The 17,177-nt window shown below is 39.0% G+C and overlaps 1 pseudogene; it reads left to right on the forward strand.

Annotated features, from left to right (window-relative positions):
* Window positions 1-449: 449 nt before the first annotated feature.
* Window positions 450-17,177, forward strand: part of LOC149172753 (mediator of RNA polymerase II transcription subunit 15a-like) — a 32,028-nt pseudogene continuing 15,300 nt past the window's right edge.

Genomic DNA, 17,177 nt, shown 5'->3' on the forward strand with positions numbered 1-17,177 from the left:
TTGTCTGAGGATAGTCCATTCTATCAATTTTTTTTATTATGAAACGATACCTGATGAACTACTTTCTTCAAATTTGAACCAAGAGAATATTTCATAAATATCCTATGTATGCATATCACCATGTAAATATATCTCCTTTCATACGATGTCAGATGCCATTGTTGTTTGAATACATATTGACATTTCATGGTGGAATATCTATGGAGTCTTCGTTCATTTTCAAAGCCAAAACAAGTGATGTGGGGTGTGTTGTGAGGTTGGAGGTTTGAATTTCTGTCAAGTAGCACCATCAATTAGTCGATGTTGTGGAAGAATTTATGTTTGTGTGTCTCGGTTTTTTATTTTAAAGGAGGATTGTAGATCATATTGGGGTTTATTTCTTAATTGGATGATGCTTATTGTTTGGAACAACACTTCATTTCGTAGTCGCTAAGGTAGAGTGAGTGCTGATGGAAAATAAGGCAGATTTTAAGGAGGATTTTGGGTTGAACGGTTCTACTTCTGAAAATTCAGGTTATTTTATTTGTTTGGTTATTTAAAATTTTCCTTTAAGTTTGTTGTGAGATCCTACGAGATAGAGGCTTTTTTTGCTTTATCATTGACGAAAGACTTCATTTTGAGTTTTTTGGAGTGATCCAGTGCCAAAATATATGTCATTTTAAATAATTGTAAAATTCTATATGTGTTGCGACACATAAGATCCTAGATTGATATCTGTAAAACCATTTTTGTTGATTGCAGAGAGTGAAACAAAAATAGAGTTGTGTTCAGTCTGTAATATAGAGTATGAAGAAAAATCTCAGAATCCAAATCTTTTGACCCCAAAGGTAAATAAATTCGTTGCATGTAACATATCACTTCTTTTTTTTTACAGCTCCATACATCCATTTCCTGTGATATGTGCACTTGTTTTTGCCTTTGTTTCCTCATTACTGTGGAAGAGTCAGACCTTTTGTTTTCACTGGTAACTTGGATACCATGGAAAATAAATGATATGAATCCTCCCAAGAGGGTTTCTTTGCATCCACTTACCAACTTTGTATTAAATGAAATGCATATCATTTGGGAAACTATTTTATATTAATCAAGAAATTTTTATCCAGGGTAAAAACTAGTGTTTTACATTCCTTAGAGAGAGGGGATGAGCATCAACATAGATAACGACCAAAATCCAAAGTGGTGCTACGAGATATTCCACCAAGACTCCATGTGATGTTAGTCCTGGACTAACAGAGGATACTATTACATCAACCCTAGGATTTCGCCCCCAAATCCTTCTACCAGATTGGAAAACCTGATGCAGGTAGTGCCTTATAAACCACCTCTATCTCATAGTTGTTACTCACACTCACAATTAGTAGGAGTACTAATGTGAAATAGAATTATAATAACAGGATATACCAATGCATTACTAAGACTTTCAATTGTTGTGGACATCACCTAGATCACAACCGTAAACTAGGGAGAGAGACAAAGATGACTTAGTAAAAGTTTCCTTATCATGCATGTGCAAGGATATTTCTGAGAGTGCATTTACAAAATTGAAAACTTGTTACTAGATCTTGCAATTAGCTTCTTCTCGAGATCATTCTATACAATACATTCTACTCATTCTATTCACCATTCTTTGCAGATATATATATATATATATATCTAAGTTCGTCTGCTGAGACATGTCCACAGGATTAAACTTCTGATTACTTGGATACATAAGGGCTTGTCAACATGCCTTTTTCCAATTGTGCTACCACCCCGCGAACTTTGCAAAATTTATACTACAAATGGAACAACTTCACATTGTTAGGAGGAGATGTGAATCCAAAATGACTAGGTGCTAAATTTCCACTGTTTAAACTTTAAAGTCTTGATAGTTTATAGATATCATTTAGTTGAGTGAATTCTACTCACATTGTTCATACCTTGTCTCTGCTTGTTTTTGACGAAATTGATCTCCTAGCTTAAATACAAAACTTTATTCCCTCAGATGGAAGTGGTCATGATGTCAAGAAAAATGCGATGCAACATGGTAAATTTTGATAACCTTGCAGTTTACTAAACACGTTCCTTGTATGCACAAGTGTTATAGACATTTTTGTGCCTTACAACATTGAGCATGAAATGTCCATAATCCAAGGGATCCAAAGTTCTTAAAAGAGTTGTTCCTAACCCTAAAGGAACAAGGTCAACAAAAGACAGCTTCTCCCAGAAGTTCTCCACCAAAAACAACTCAGAAACAGTCAATTCACGATCAATTCAGAGGCTCCACTAGCTGTCTGCGCTGAAATGCAGAGGTTACATTGGCTAGGTGCACTGCAATGCAGGTAGAAACACTACCAGGGTGCACTGAGCGGGAAATGACAAATGGCAAGCTCATTCAACGAGGTGGAAAGACCGTGGAAGCTTCCAGAATCTTCTCCAATGACACTTGCCTCAATGAATTCGACTAGTGATGAGTAAGAGGTTCTCAACCTCCAAGTGGAAGCAAGAACTGACAGAGAGAAGCCACAAGTAAAAACATAAGCTGACTCATCCTCTCTGCTTACATCTATATATGGATCTCTCACCCAGAGGTTCAAGAGGCTGGAATTTTGTACTTTGCAGAGAATTGCTGTTGGTTTGAGATTGATATTAGTACATTGGGTGATTTATGCTTTGTTGGAGGAGAGGAAGGGATTCTTTTGCTGGGAGGTAGATGCTGGATCGGGACTCATTTGGTTGTATCTCCTCTTGAACCTTGTTATCATATCAATAAAGCTACTTGAGTTTCTCCTATATGCTTGTATTTCAATGATGTTTTGTTATATTTGCATATTTAGTTTATATCTGATCCTAAACTAGTTATGAATGTGAATCTATATCTTTCGTGTAGTCTTCCTCTCTTGTGATCTTGCAAGAACTGGGTGAAACTGGACCAGTGAAAGAGCATGCAGCGGGAAGCGAACGAAAGAGAGAGTGATTTGATCGACAAACTAGCAGAAGACACCGGTTAGTTACATCCTTCTTTCTCTATTTGCATCTCATAAAGAAGGATACTCAGATAGCTTTCCTTGTTTGTTGCTAAGGCACTATCACCTCTTAGAGTGGGATAGGGGCATTCCGAATTGGATACTTTTCCCAACAACAAATTGGTGACTCCGCTGGGGAGAGTATCTTGTTAGTTTATTTGTGTTTCTATTGCTATTCATTTCATAAACTCAAGAGTGACGAATCGAACTGCATTTGCCATTTACAAATGCAAAGTAGAGAACAACTACTCTAGTCCACTCACTGGGCCTGTTTATTATCTGAAGAGCTGATCCACAAGTGCTCTAACAGCCCTTTGTGATAGATCTTAGTCCTCCTATAAATCATCCTCCTAATTGTACCTAATTGATAGCTTTTATTCGGCCAAAAACTGTAGATTAAACTGCAAACCGTAACCCAGAACCCAGAAACAACTCTTGTTTCTGCTTCAGCGCAGACTCTATGAATAGGTTCTGCATTTCAACGCAGGTCCTGTGAAGGCTACCTGCGCTGAAGGCCAAATCCTCTGTTTTGGGGGTGCACTGATCAGTCTTTGCCTTGTGCAACTGTGGTTCCCTGCTTCCTTTTGCCCAGTTTCATCTCTTTTTTTGCAGCCTGTTATCAGTCAGTGTACCTATCTGAAACCCCTTTTCTTTGCCTCAATTCTATCTCAGGTGTATAAAGAAACTGTATTTTTTCTTTGTGTATTTGTTACATCATTTGCAGTTTCCCATTACAAAAGTAAACTAGTCATACTGTCGCCCCTAGATCTAGACCTGTCGTAAGTGTCGTTTTGATCTTAGGAGTGAGTTTGTTTGATGTTCACAGTTGATTTAGATTTTACTTTTGTCTTTTGGTTTTAATTTATACATTTCAAGTGTCGAAACAAGTAAGTCATAAAGTGTCGTAATCGTCTTTTGATTTCAAATAAGGAACTTGTTTTTGTTTTCACTTGAAATAGAATTCAAATTTATACAACAACATTCTTTTTAGGCATCAATATTAAGAAAGTGAAAACAAATACATGCATATGTGCATTTGCATTTTGACAGTTTGTATGTTGATTTAGGGAAAAGTGCATTACTGTGTGCTCTATGCTCTTTGAGAAAAGATGGTGTCTTTCTTTTCCCCTTGTAGCTATGATTTTCATTGTTGAAAAGATATAAAAGCTTGCTTATCATCTTTAGACTGCATTTAGGAATTGAATCATACATCTCGTGGTGATCCAAAAAGGCAAACTTCTAAGAAATATCAACCTAAAATAAATCGAATGAACTTAACAACGCTTTGTAACATAATGCACAACATATAGGTCTAGGCTAGAGACGTGTTCCAGCGTCGTAAAACCTGGTCACTGGTCGCCTCACTGATGGTTGGGTGATTCCTCCTGAGAGACGATAAGTGCCAGTACGGATTGTGCTCCCACGTACTGTCGCGTATATATTGGGAGACCCCTATAGGAATATAACCTTTATCCATAGGAAGCCGTGTCAGCTGCCCTACTGATCGCAATGCACTGAACACAACATTCGGGAAGATTGACCGCTCGTACCCTAAAAAGTATTCTGCGGTTTTGTGAAAAGTTTGGCACACCCTCTACCTAGAACTCCAGAGCAGTTCCTTTTGGCCTTTTTCAGACTCTATAACGGAAAATGTCCATTCGAGCATTTGTCACTTCGGGCTCGTTAAAACATCGAAGGAGACTAGAGTCATCTTTAGCTTTTTCTCGACTCTTTAAAATTGAAAAAGCAAGCTGTGTCTAAAGCGTCTAAAAATTCATTTAATTCAGAAACACACTTTCCCCTTTTGTATTTTGGTTGATCGAGTAATCCGCAATCGTGGAAGAAAGTCAATTGAAAACCCGTCGTTCGCGGAGGCTTACGAGTCAACCGTCTTTGTCTCCGGAATCGAAAACAGTACGGACAAAGCGAACTCGTTTAACCGGTTCGAAACCTCCTATCAAAGTTAGAACAAGTGTTCCAACAACATCTGAGAATCTCGTTACTCCAAAAAATTCTGGAAACCCTGCCTCTATAGAAGAAGTTCAACAGCCACAGAGGGACAGTGATACTAACCCTAGTCTGAGAGCAAATACTTGCATTACTGAACCAGTTCCATCCACAACCGGTTCAGAGAGTCTTGCTCCTCAAACATCTGTCGTTGTCGATTCAACCCCTTCGACACCAGAAATATTTTACGGACCTGAAGGTCTTCCCCTTCCAACTGGTTTGATTGTGATAGAGGAAATTGTAGAAGATCCGCAAGCAAGTACTCCAACACATTTTGGAGTCGGGGTCACTCTATTTCCTTCGACATCAGAAGTTAGTCTACCACCAGTGGAAGTTCCTGTAGAATTACTAGGCAATCTATTGGATAGACTCAAAATGTCTGAACAACCGTCAACATCTAGGACTGTGTCGAATGATAGAGCGACGGCAGAACTCCCTGCCGTCACTCCGACAATGTTTGCCAGCGTACCATCTGTCCCGACTAGCTCACAACCGCTAGAAGGAGTCCATCCAGGGACTATTTCGGCAGTGTGGTCCATTCCTATTTGTTCCTTCGGAATAATATCCCGCAACTCTTATGTTGAGACTTGACAAATTGATCCATTTGGAGGTCAATTTGGGCCATCCAGTCCCCAAGGCCAAACAATTCCCTTGAGTTCTGGATTACAACCGTATGGGGGGCAGTATGCCCTTTCATTACCCCCTCCGGGAGGATATCCATACGGGAGTTCTCAACATTATTCAGGTTATACTTGAGTTACGATGAGTGGGTGGGTACCTATACTACCCCAACAACCAAGAGTTGTGTATTCTATGCAACAATGTGTACCTATGTCGAACATCCCGACAACACCAGCTATTGTAACAGTGTCACAAGTTCAAACAATGCCTGTTGTATGTCAACCTCAGATTTCTCAGGTTGTAATGCAACAGCCCCTTGACCCTGTGACTCAACCACAATTGCCAACTGGTGGGGCGACACAGGTCCAAACGGGTACAATTACCCCACATCTTGGTCCGACGGTTAGTATAACACAACAGAACATGGCTTCACAACCGTGGCTGGTGCAATACCAACAACCACAATTCCAACAAGTGTACCAAGGTTCTGAGCAGTAGATCTTTGCGAACAATGGACAACCGTACATTCAAAACGGTGAAAATCAACCACTTTATAGTGGTCAAGTCCACCAACCGTATCAGTCATACCAGCATCAATTACATTATGCTGGTATGCAAAGGCCAACTGTTCAGGCAATTCCATCATACCCTGGGTATGTTTCACCTAACCTGAATCAACAGTTACCTTTCGTGGCAACTTTAGAGTTACCCGATTTACACCGGTTAACAAACGATCCAATTTCTTACGCCCCTTGGTGGCCAGCGATTCCTCACAAACTTCCATCAGACATTCCTAAATTTAATGGAAATCCAGGTGAAGACCCATCGAATCACACGATGACATTTCATCTGTGGTGTTCATCAAACACCCTAAACGATGATTCGATAAGGCTTCGCCTTTTTCAGAGGACGTTAACGGGTCCAGCGGCAAAATGGTATATTGAATTGCCTAGAGCTTCGTTCGACAATTTAAAGACTTCATTTTGAGTTTTTTGGAGTGATCCAGTGCCAAAATATATGTCATTTTAAATAATTGTAAAATTCTATACGTGTTGCGACACATAAGATCCTAGATTGATATCTGTAAAGCCATTTTTGTTGATTGCAGAGAGTGAAACAAAAATAGAGTTGTGTTCAGTCTGTAATATAGAGTATGAAGAAAAATCTCAGAATCCAAATCTTTTGACCCCAAAGGTAAATAAATTCGTTGCATGTAACATATCACTTCTTTTTTTTTACAGCTCCATACATCCATTTCCTGTGATATGTGCACTTGTTTTTGCCTTTGTTTCCTCATTACTGTGGAAGAGTCAGACCTTTTGTATTCACTGGTAACTTGGATACCATGGAAAATAAATGATTTGGATCCTCCCAAGAGGGTTTCCTTGCATCCACTTACCAACTTTGTATTAAATCAAATGCATATCATTTGGGAAACTATTTTACATTAATCAAGAAATTTTTATCCAGGGTAAAAACTAGTGTTTTACATTCCTTAGAGAGAGCGGATGAGCATCAACATAGATAACGACCAAAATCCAAAATGGTGCTATGAGATATTCCACAAAGACTCCATGTGATGTTAGTTCTGGAATAACAGAGGATACTATTACATCAACCCTAGGATTTCGCCCCAAAATCCTTCTACCAGATTGGAAAACCTCATGCAGGTAGTGCCTTATAAACAACCTCTATCTCATAGTTGTTACTCACACTCACAATTAGTAGGAGTACTAATGTGAAATAGAATTATAATAACAGGATATACCAGTGCATTACTAAGACTTTCAATTGCTGTGGAGATCTCCTACATCACAACCATAAACTAGGGAGAGAGACAAAGATGACTTAGTAAAAGTTTCCTTATCATGCATGTGCAAGGATATTTCTGGGAGTGGATTTACAAAATTGAAAACTTGTTACCAGATCCTGCAATTAGCTTCTTCCCGAGATCATTCTATACAATACATTCTACTCATTCTATTAACCATTCTTTGTTTTATATATATATATATATATATATATATATATATATATATATATATATATATATATATATATATATATATAAGTTTGTCTACTGAGACATGTCCACAGGATTGAACTTCTGATTACTTGGATACACAAGGGCTCTCCAACATACCTTTTTCCAATTGTGCTACCACCCCGCGAACTTTGCAGAATTTATACTGCAAATGGAACAACTTCACATTGTTAGGAGGAGATGTGAATCCAAAATGACTAGGTGTTAAATTTCCACTGTTTAAAATTTCAAGTCTTGATAGTTTATAGATATCATTTAGTTGAGTGAATTCTACTCACATTGTTCATACCTTGTCTTTGGTTGTTTTTGACGAAATTGATCTCCTAGCTTAAATGCAAAACTTTATTCCCTCATATGGTAGTGGTCATGATGTCAAGAAAAATACGATGCAACATGGTAAATTTTGATAACCTTGCGGTTTACTAAACACGTTCCTTGTATGCACAAGTGTTATAGACATTTTTGTGCCTTACAACATTGAGCATGAAATGTCCATAATCCAAGGGATCCAAAGTTCTTAAAAGAGTTGTTCCTAACCCTAAAGGAACAAGGTCAACAAAAGACAGCTTCTCCCAGAAGTTCTCCACCAAAAACAACTCAGAAACAGTCAATTCACGATCAATTCAGAGGCTCCACTAGCTGTCTGCGCTGAAATGCAGAGGTTACATTGGCTAGGTGCACTGCAATGCAGGTAGAAACACTACCAGGGTGCACTGAGCGGGAAATGACAAATGGCAAGCTCATTCAACGAGGTGGAAAGACCGTGGAAGCTTCCAGAATCTTCTCCAATGACACTTGCCTCAATGAATTCGACTAGTGATGAGTAAGAGGTTCTCAACCTCCAAGTGGAAGCAAGAACTGACAGAGAGAAGCCACAAGTAAAAACATAAGCTGACTCATCCTCTCTGCTTACATCTATATATGGATCTCTCACCCAGAGGTTCAAGAGGCTGGAATTTTGTACTTTGCAGAGAATTGTTGTTGGTTTGAGATTGATATTAGTACATTGGGTGATTTATGCTTTGTTGGAGGAGAGGAAGGGATTATTTTGCTGGGAGGTAGATGCTGGATCGGGACTCATTTGGTTGTATCTCCTCTTGAACCTTGTTATCATATCAATAAAGCTACTTGAGTTTCTCCTATATGCTTGTATTTCAATGATGTTTTGTTATATTTGCATATTTAGTTTATATCTGATCCTAAACTAGTTATGAATGTGAATCTATATCTTTCGTGTAGTCTTCCTCTCTTGTGATCTTGCAAGAACTGGGTGAAACTGGACCAGTGAAAGAGCATGCAGCGGGAAGCGAACGAAAGAGAGAGTGATTTGATCGACAAACTAGCAGAAGACACCGGTTAGTTACATCCTTCTTTCTCTATTTGCATCTCATAAAGAAGGATACTCAGATAGCTTTCCTTGTTTGTTGCTAAGGCACTATCACCTCTTAGAGTGGGATAGGGGCATTCCGAATTGGATACTTTTCCCAACAACAAATTGGTGACTCCGCTGGGGAGAGTATCTTGTTAGTTTATTTGTGTTTCTATTGCTATTCATTTCATAAACTCAAGAGTGACGAATCGAACTGCATTTGCCATTTACAAATGCAAAGTAGAGAACAACTACTCTAGTCCACTCACTGGGCCTGTTTATTATCTGAAGAGCTGATCCACAAGTGCTCTAACAACCCTTTGTGATAGATCTTAGTCCTCCTATAAATCATCCTCCTAATTGTACCTAATTGATAGCTTTTATTCGGCCAAAAACTGTAGATTAAACTGCAAACCGTAACCCAGAACCCAGAAACAACTCTTGTTTCTGCTTCAGCGCAGACTCTATGAATAGGTTCTGCATTTCAACGCAGGTCCTGTGAAGGCTACCTGCGCTGAAGGCCAAATCCTCTGTTTTGGGGGTGCACTGATCAGTCTTTGCCTTGTGCAACTGTGGTTCCCTGCTTCCTTTTGCCCAGTTTCATCTCTTTTTTTGCAGCCTGTTATTAGTCAGTGTACCTATCTGAAACCCCTTTTCTTTGCCTCAATTCTATCTCAGGTGTATAAAGAAACTGTATTTTTTCTTTGTGTATTTGTTACATCATTTGCAGTTTCCCATTACAAAAGTAAACTAGTCATACTGTCGCCCCTAGATCTAGACCTGTCGTAAGTGTCGTTTTGATCTTAGGAGTGAGTTTGTTTGATGTTCACAGTTGATTTAGATTTTACTTTTGTCTTTTGGTTTTAATTTATACATTTCAAGTGTCGAAACAAGTAAGTCATAAAGTGTCGTAATCGTCTTTTGATTTCAAATAAGGAACTTGTTTTTGTTTTCACTTGAAATAGAATTCAAATTTATACAACAACATTCTTTTTAGGCATCAATATTAAGAAAGTGAAAACAAATACATGCATATGTGCATTTGCATTTTGACAGTTTGTATGTTGATTTAGGGAAAAGTTCATTACTGTGTGCTCTATGCTCTTTGAGAAAAGATGGTGTCTTTCTTTTCCCCTTGTAGCTATGATTTTCATTGTTGAAAAGATATAAAAGCTTGCTTATCATCTTTAGACTGCATTTAGGAATTGAATCATACATCTCGTGGTGATCCAAAAAGGCAAACTTCTAAGAAATATCAACCTAAAATAAATCGAATGAACTTAACAACGCTTTGTAACATAATGCACAACATATAGGTCTAGGCTAGAGACGTGTTCCAGCGTCGTAAAACCTGGTCACTGGTCGCCTCACTGATGGTTGGGTGATTCCTCCTGAGAGACGATAAGTGCCAGTACGGATTGTGCTCCCACGTATTGTCGCGTATATATTGGGAGACCCCTATAGGAATATAACCTTTATCCATAGGAAGCCGTGTCAGCTGCCCTACTGATCGCAATGCACTGAACACAACATTCGGGAAGATTGACCGCTCGTACCCTAAAAAGTATTCTGCGGTTTTGTGAAAAGTTTGGCACACCCTCTACCTAGAACTCCAGAGCAGTTCCTTTTGGCCTTTTTCAGACTCTATAACGGAAAATGTCCATTCGAGCATTTGTCACTTCGGGCTCGTTAAAACATCGAAGGAGACTAGAGTCATCTTTAGCTTTTTCTCGACTCTTTAAAATTGAAAAAGCAAGCTGTGTCTAAAGCGTCTAAAAATTCATTTAATTCAGAAACACACTTTCCCCTTTTGTATTTTGGTTGATCGAGTAATCCGCAATCGTGGAAGAAAGTCAATTGAAAACCCGTCGTTCGCGGAGGCTTACGAGTCAACCGTCTTTGTCTCCGGAATCGAAAACAGTACGGACAAAGCGAACTCGTTTAACCGGTTCGAAACCTCCTATCAAAGTTAGAACAAGTGTTCCAACAACATCTGAGAATCTCGTTACTCCAAAAAATTCTGGAAACCCTGCCTCTATAGAAGAAGTTCAACAGCCACAGAGGGACAGTGATACTAACCCTAGTCTGAGAGCAAATACTTGCATTACTGAACCAGTTCCATCCACAACCGGTTCAGAGAGTCTTGCTCCTCAAACATCTGTCGTTGTCGATTCAACCCCTTCGACACCAGAAATATTTTACGGACCTGAAGGTCTTCCCCTTCCAACTGGTTTGATTGTGATAGAGGAAATTGTAGAAGATCCGCAAGCAAGTACTCCAACACATTTTGGAGTCGGGGTCACTCTATTTCCTTCGACATCAGAAGTTAGTCTACCACCAGTGGAAGTTCCTGTAGAATTACTAGGCAATCTATTGGATAGACTCAAAATGTCTGAACAACCGTCAACATCTAGGACTGTGTCGAATGATAGAGCGACGGCAGAACTCCCTGCCGTCACTCCGACAATGTTTGCCAGCGTACCATCTGTCCCGACTAGCTCACAACCGCTAGAAGGAGTCCATCCAGGGACTATTTCGGCAGTGTGGTCCATTCCTATTTGTTCCTTCGGAATAATATCCCGCAACTCTTATGTTGAGACTTGACAAATTGATCCATTTGGAGGTCAATTTGGGCCATCCAGTCCCCAAGGCCAAACAATTCCCTTGAGTTCTGGATTACAACCGTATGGGGGGCAGTATGCCCTTTCATTACCCCCTCCGGGAGGATATCCATACGGGAGTTCTCAACATTATTCAGGTTATACTTGAGTTACGATGAGTGGGTGGGTACCTATACTACCCCAACAACCAAGAGTTGTGTATTCTATGCAACAATGTGTACCTATGTCGAACATCCCGACAACACCAGCTATTGTAACAGTGTCACAAGTTCAAACAATGCCTGTTGTATGTCAACCTCAGATTTCTCAGGTTGTAATGCAACAGCCCCTTGACCCTGTGACTCAACCACAATTGCCAACTGGTGGGGCGACACAGGTCCAAACGGGTACAATTACCCCACATCTTGGTCCGACGGTTAGTATAACACAACAGAACATGGCTTCACAACCGTGGCTGGTGCAATACCAACAACCACAATTCCAACAAGTGTACCAAGGTTCTGAGCAGTAGATCTTTGCGAACAATGGACAACTGTACATTCAAAACGGTGAAAATCAACCACTTTATAGTGGTCAAGTCCACCAACCGTATCAGTCATACCAGCATCAATTACATTATGCTGGTATGCAAAGGCCAACTGTTCAGGCAATTCCATCATACCCTGGGTATGCTTCACCTAACCTGAATCAACAGTTACCTTTCGTGGCAACTTTAGAGTTACCCGATTTACACCGGTTAACAAACGATCCAATTTCTTACGCCCCTTGGTGGCCAGCGATTCCTCACAAACTTCCATCGGACATTCCTAAATTTAATGGAAATCCAGGTGAAGACCCATCGAATCACACGATGACATTTCATCTGTGGTGTTCATCAAACACCCTAAACGATGATTCGATAAGGCTTCGCCTTTTTCAGAGGACGTTAACGGGTCCAGCGGCAAAATGGTATATTGAATTGCCTAGAGCTTCGTTCGACAATTTAAAGACTTCATTTTGAGTTTTTGGAGTGATCCAGTGCCAAAATATATGTCATTTTAAATAATTGTAAAATTCTATATGTGTTGCGACACATAAGATCCTAGATTGATATCTGTAAAACCATTTTTGTTGATTGCAGAGAGTGAAACAAAAATAGAGTTGTGTTCAGTCTGTAATATAGAGTATGAAGAAAAATCTCAGAATCCAAATCTTTTGACCCCAAAGGTAAATAAATTCGTTGCATGTAACATATCACTTCTTTTTTTTTACAGCTCCATACATCCATTTCCTGTGATATGTGCACTTGTTTTTGCCTTTGTTTCCTCATTACTGTGGAAGAGTCAGACCTTTTGTATTCACTGGTAACTTGGATACCATGGAAAATAAATGATTTGGATCCTCCCAAGAGGGTTTCCTTGCATCCACTTACCAACTTTGTATTAAATCAAATGCATATCATTTGGGAAACTATTTTACATTAATCAAGAAATTTTTATCCAGGGTAAAAACTAGTGTTTTACATTCCTTAGAGAGAGCGGATGAGCATCAACATAGATAACGACCAAAATCCAAAATGGTGCTATGAGATATTCCACAAAGACTCCATGTGATGTTAGTTCTGGAATAACAGAGGATACTATTACATCAACCCTAGGATTTCCCCCCCAAATCCTTCTACCAGATTGGAAAACCTCATGCAGGTAGTGCCTTATAAACAACCTCTATCTCATAGTTGTTACTCACACTCACAATTAGTAGGAGTACTAATGTGAAATAGAATTATAATAACAGGATATACCAGTGCATTACTAAGACTTTCAATTGCTGTGGAGATCTCCTAGATCACAACCATAAACCAGGGAGAGAGACAAAGATGACTCAGTAAAAGTTTCCTTATCATGCATGTGCAAGGATATTTCTGGGAGTGGATTTACAAAATTGAAAACTTGTTACTAGATCTTGCAATTAGCTTCTTCCCGAGATCATTCTATACAATACATTCTACTCATTCTATTCACCATTCTTTGTAATATATATATATATATATATATATATATATATATATATATATATATATATATATAATATATATATATCTATATATATATATATATATATATATATATATATATATATATATATATATATATATAAGTTTGTCTACTGAGACATGTCCACGGGATTGAACTTCTGATTACTTGGATACACAAGGGCTTTCCAACATGCCTTTTTCCAATTGTGCTACCACCCCGCGAACTTTGCAGAATTTATACTGCAAATGGAACAACTTCACATTGTTAGGAGGAGATGTGAATCCAAAATGACTAGGTGTTAAATTTCCACTGTTTAAAATTTCAAGTCTTGATAGTTTATAGATATCATTTAGTTGAGTGAATTCTACTCACATTGTTCATACCTTGTCTTTGGTTGTTTTTGACAAAATTGATCTCCTAGCTTAAATGCAAAACTTTATTCCCTCATATGGTAGTGGTCATGATGTCAAGAAAAATACGATGCAACATGGTAAATTTTGATAACCTTGCGGTTTACTAAACACGTTCCTTGTATGCACAAGTGTTATAGACATTTTTCTGCCTTACAACATTGAGCATGAAATGTCCATAATCCAAGGGATCCAAAGTTCTTAAAAGAGTTGTTCCTAACCCTAAAGGAACAAGGTCAACAAAAGACAGCTTCTCCCAGAAGTTCTCCACCAAAAACAACTCAGAAACAGTCAATTCACGATCAATTCAGAGGCTCCACTAGCTGTCTGCGCTGAAATGCAGAGGTTACATTGGCTAGGTGCACTGCAATGCAGGTAGAAACACTACCAGGGTGCACTGAGCGGGAAATGACAAATGGCAAGCTCATTCAACGAGGTGGAAAGACCGTGGAAGCTTCCAGAATCTTCTCCAATGACACTTGCCTCAATGAATTCGACTAGTGATGAGTAAGAGGTTCTCAACCTCCAAGTGGAAGCAAGAACTGACAGAGAGAAGCCACAAGTAAAAACATAAGCTGACTCATCCTCTCTGCTTACATCTATATATGGATCTCTCACCCAGAGGTTCAAGAGGCTAGAATTTTGTACTTTGCAGAGAATTGCTGTTGGTTTGAGATTGATATTAGTACATTGGGTGATTTATGCTTTGTTGGAGGAGAGGAAGGGATTCTTTTGCTGGGAGGTAGATGCTGGATCGGGACTCATTTGGTTGTATCTCCTCTTGAACCTTGTTATCATATCAATAAAGCTACTTGAGTTTCTCCTATATGCTTGTATTTCAATGATGTTTTGTTATATTTGCATATTTAGTTTATATCTGATCCTAAACTAGTTATGAATGTGAATCTATATCTTTCGTGTAGTCTTCCTCTCTTGTGATCTTGCAAGAACTGGGTGAAACTGGACCAGTGAAAGAGCATGCAGCGGGAAGCGAACGAAAGAGAGAGTGATTTGATCGACAAACTAGCAGAAGACACCGGTTAGTTACATCCTTCTTTCTATATTTGCATCTCATAAAGAAGGATACTCAGATAGCTTTCCTTGTTTGTTGCTAAGGCACTATCACCTCTTAGAGTGGGATAGGGGCATTCCGAATTGGATACTTTTCCCAACAACAAATTGGTGACTCCGCTGGGGAGAGTATCTTGTTAGTTTATTTGTGTTTCTATTGCTATTCATTTCATAAACTCAAGAGTGACGAATCGAACTGCATTTGCCATTTACAAATGCAAAGTAGAGAACAACTACTCTAGTCCACTCACTGGGCCTGTTTATTATCTGAAGAGCTGATCCACAAGTGCTCTAACAGCCCTTTGTGATAGATCTTAGTCCTCCTATAAATCATCCTCCTAATTGTACCTAATTGATAGCTTTTATTCGGCCAAAAACTGTAGATTAAACTGCAAACCGTAACCCAGAACCCAGAAACAACTCTCGTTTCTGCTTCAGCGCAGACTCTATGAATAGGTTCTGCATTTCAACGCAGGTCCTGTGAAGGCTACCTGCGCTGAAGGCCAAATCCTCTGTTTTGGGGGTGAACTGATCAGTCTTTGCCTTGTGCAACTGTGGTTCCCTGCTTCCTTTTGCCCAGTTTCATCTCTTTTTTTGCAGCCTGTTATCAGTCAGTGTACCTATCTGAAACCCCTTTTCTTTGCCTCAATTCTATCTCAGGTGTATAAAGAAACTGTATTTTTTCTTTGTGTATTTGTTACATCATTTGCAGTTTCCCATTACAAAAGTAAACTAGTCATACTGTCGCCCCTAGATCTAGACCTGTCGTAAGTGTCGTTTTGATCTTAGGAGTGAGTTTGTTTGATGTTCACAGTTGATTTAGATTTTACTTTTGTCTTTTGGTTTTAATTTATACATTTCAAGTGTCGAAACAAGTAAGTCATAAAGTGTCGTAATCGTCTTTTGATTTCAAATAAGGAACTTGTTTTTGTTTTCACTTGAAATAGAATTCAAATTTATACAACAACATTCTTTTTAGGCATCAATATTAAGAAAGTGAAAACAAATACATGCATATGTGCATTTGCATTTTGACAGTTTGTATGTTGATTTAGGGAAAAGTGCATTACTGTGTGCTCTATGCTCTTTGAGAAAAGATGGTGTCTTTCTTTTCCCCTTGTAGCTATGATTTTCATTGTTGAAAAGATATAAAAGCTTGCTTATCATCTTTAGACTGCATTTAGGAATTGAATCATACATCTCGTGGTGATCCAAAAAGGCAAACTTCTAAGAAATATCAACCTAAAATAAATCGAATGAACTTAACAACGCTTTGTAACATAATGCACAACATATAGGTCTAGGCTAGAGACGTGTTCCAGCGTCGTAAAACCTGGTCACTGGTCGCCTCACTGATGGTTGGGTGATTCCTCCTGAGAGACGATAAGTGCCAGTACGGATTGTGCTCCCACGTACTGTCGCGTATATATTGGGAGACCCCTATAGGAATATAACCTTTATCCATAGGAAGCCGTGTCAGCTGCCCTACTGATCGCAATGCACTGAACACAACATTCGGGAAGATTGACCGCTCGTACCCTAAAAAGTATTCTGCGGTTTTGTGAAAAGTTTGGCACACCCTCTACCTAGAACTCCAGAGCAGTTCCTTTTGGCCTTTTTCAGACTCTATAACGGAAAATGTCCATTCGAGCATTTGTCACTTCGGGCTCGTTAAAACATCGAAGGAGACTAGAGTCATCTTTAGCTTTTTCTCGACTCTTTAAAATTGAAAAAGCAAGCTGTGTCTAAAGCGTCTAAAAATTCATTTAATTCAGAAACACACTTTCCCCTTTTGTATTTTGGTTGATCGAGTAATCCGCAATCGTGGAAGAAAGTCAATTGAAAACCCGTCGTTCGCGGAGGCTTACGAGTCAACCGTCTTTGTCTCCGGAATCGAAAACAGTACGGACAAAGCGAACTCGTTTAACCGGTTCGAAACCTCCTATCAAAGTTAGAACAAGTGTTCCAACAACATCTGAGAATCTCGTTACTCCAAAAAATTCTGGAAACCCTG

The sequence above is a fragment of the Pinus tabuliformis genome, chromosome 4_2, assembly GCF_031772625.1.
Source record: "Pinus tabuliformis cultivar Carrire ecotype Pingquan chromosome 4_2, CPIR1, whole genome shotgun sequence".
NCBI lineage: Eukaryota > Viridiplantae > Streptophyta > Pinopsida > Pinales > Pinaceae > Pinus > Pinus tabuliformis.